The 2,630-nt window shown below is 29.3% G+C and overlaps 1 long non-coding RNA gene across 1 annotated transcript; it reads left to right on the forward strand.

Annotated features, from left to right (window-relative positions):
• Positions 1 to 1,615: 1,615 nt before the first annotated feature.
• On the forward strand, positions 1,616 to 2,270 carry LOC110729885. The gene is made up of 2 exons (XR_002512970.1): positions 1,616 to 1,738; positions 1,826 to 2,270. It is a non-coding gene; the product is annotated as an uncharacterized LOC110729885 (long non-coding RNA).
• The last annotated feature ends 360 nt before the right edge of the window (positions 2,271 to 2,630 follow it).

The following is a 2,630-nucleotide window of genomic DNA, read 5'->3' on the forward strand; positions in this document are numbered from 1 at the left end:
AAATCGAATTTTTGGAAATTTTGGTGGTGGTAAAGTAAAATCTTTTTTTTTTGGAGGTGGTAAATTCAATTAAGTGGTTATTTGAAGGTGGTAAAAGTCAAAATTCCCTTATATTTATGTTATCTTCAAACAATTTTCATTTGATTATCAATGCAAATACAATAATTGATTTGAATTACATTGAAAACTTTAACATGTTTATTATCAACAGAAGGTTATGATTGCATACATTATAGGTTATTACATCATAAAATAATATATGCCAAGCTTATGTCATGAAGTATGTATTTAGAAATGTGATTCAACTAATTAAATATTAATGAGCAACAACCTATGAATTATTCATTTAATTTGGCACTAGCGTGACTTTTGCGAATTAAAAAAAAAAAAAATACTATAGTATTGTTTTCCAAAAAAAAAAAAAAAAGAAAAAAAAGCTAATTAACAATTATATATATGGCTAACTTAACAATTGAAGTCTAAATGTCTTTTATTATTTGACCAAAGATTGCCAGGCCAAACTTATGTTACAAATCTTACAATATGTCAATTTAAAAAATCATGCCTTCAATAAATCGAGTTATTATAGTTAATTACTTATAACTTATTATCATAAATTGTATTTCATATATTGACACTATCCAAATAAAATGGTAGAATGAAATATTTAGTGATCTTAAATTTCATTCATATAAAAGGGATATCAATTAGGTTCATACAAGTTTTTTGGATTGGATAATCGATTCAATAACCATATCGGTTTAGATACCTTATTCTTTAAATTAAATGTTCGATTTTTCGGATATTTTTACTCAGCCCCAACCAAAACTTTTCATACCATTTTGATAAAACGTCTTGCTATTTTTTGAACTTGGTAGACAATCACCTCAAGATTAGATTATGGATTTGAAGTTTGGTTAATATATTGTCTAAAATAATACGTAAGGATCGATTAATATTGTCTTGCCTTTTGTCTTATCCTTTTTTTGTCATATCTCAAAGCAATATAAAACGACTTTGCTCCAAACTTCTTATAAAAACAAATGAACGGATTGGTAATAGTGTACATTAATAATAAATTATCAGCTTGTCTTTTTGTGGGCTGGCCGTACCGAGTGATTATTTATAAAAGAACAAAATAATTCATATATCATTGACCAAGTAATCCCTGTAATACTGACCGAGTAACCTATATAACACTGATCGAGTAACCCTATAACACTAACGAAATAACCCTTTAACACTGGTCAAGTAACCCCTATAATAGCTGGCCACACCGTGTGTGACCAGCCATATATAAGAATTTGTGATAAACTATTGGAAGACTTCATAATCTCTCGGAAGTCATAAGAAGTTGTATGAAATATAATGAAATTAAATTAGAGTAAAACTATAATTAAGAGGATAAGCATGATGCCATGTTAGCTTGCGTGTACATAATACATTCAAGATTCTTTAATGCCATCGAATTTATTTGCAGCTTCGTTTACTTTGTTATCTACATCTTATGAATTTATTTAAAATCATTGTTTATATTGAGCAATTTGCATATATTTGCTGTACAATCGGCATAAACAATAGTGAATGAAGTTGACCTTTGAATGGAAAAGACATTATAAATAGAGAAGATGTAAATGCATTACTAATTAATCAAAAAAAATCATCAAAATGGTGTGCCCCAAAAATCTTAAGCCAATAATTTTTGTGTTACTGCTCGTTTTCATAGCATCTAGTAATGGTACTGTATCGCTTCAACTCCTTAATTGATCAAATTAAAAAGCTAATGATGTACAATAGTACTAATTAATTTTGTGTAATTTTGCAGATATGGTATCAGCGCAGTGGTGCTCCTTGAAAGGTTATCCATGCATTAAAGACGTAGCGGTGTGTTGCGAAGGACTATATTGTAGCGGGGCAATTTCAGGTATTTGTTGTGAGTCTAGGTGGTGGGGGCCTGATTGCTCCCAATAGCTAATGAAATATATAATCTTCGTTAAGTATTAGTTGCAACTTTCCCAAAAAAAAAAAGAAAAAAAAAAGGTGTTAGTTGCAACTTTGAAATATTTAACGGTGATAATATTAAGATTGGATGGATGAATGGAGTTGTGGTGGTGTGTTTTTGGATTTGTTGTTGAGCTACCAAGATTTCATAGTAGTAATGTTTAAGTTATTGAAATAAGCCAGTCCGTGTGGACTATGGATGTTATCTGTAAAAGAAGTCAAACCATCCAATGTATGTGCTAATCTTTCATAAAAGTACTTTATTATAACTCTGTCTTGTGAATGTTGAGAATGATAGGATGATCCTTAAGACGAGTAGTATATTTACTACATATGGGTCATTCTGAATTTACAATTTATTTGTTGTTGGTTAGTACAAATTGCAACAACGAAAGTAGTGATAATACGAAGTAAAATTTATAAGATTGATTCGTGTCCTAGAAATCGTAGGTAATCAATGAACAATTGAAAGTAACAAATATTTGAGGTAATAATATTGTTAGATTTCGGGAAAACTCCTCAAATTGGAGTGTGTATCATTGATCCATATATATAGAGTTACAAGTCTAGACCTAATCATGTTCGGATATCTAGTTTGTTAAGGATACAAAATATATATAAATATATCC

The sequence above is a fragment of the Chenopodium quinoa genome, unplaced genomic scaffold (genome assembly GCF_001683475.1).
Source record: "Chenopodium quinoa cultivar QQ74 unplaced genomic scaffold, ASM168347v1, whole genome shotgun sequence".
NCBI classification, from domain to species: domain Eukaryota; kingdom Viridiplantae; phylum Streptophyta; class Magnoliopsida; order Caryophyllales; family Amaranthaceae; genus Chenopodium; species Chenopodium quinoa.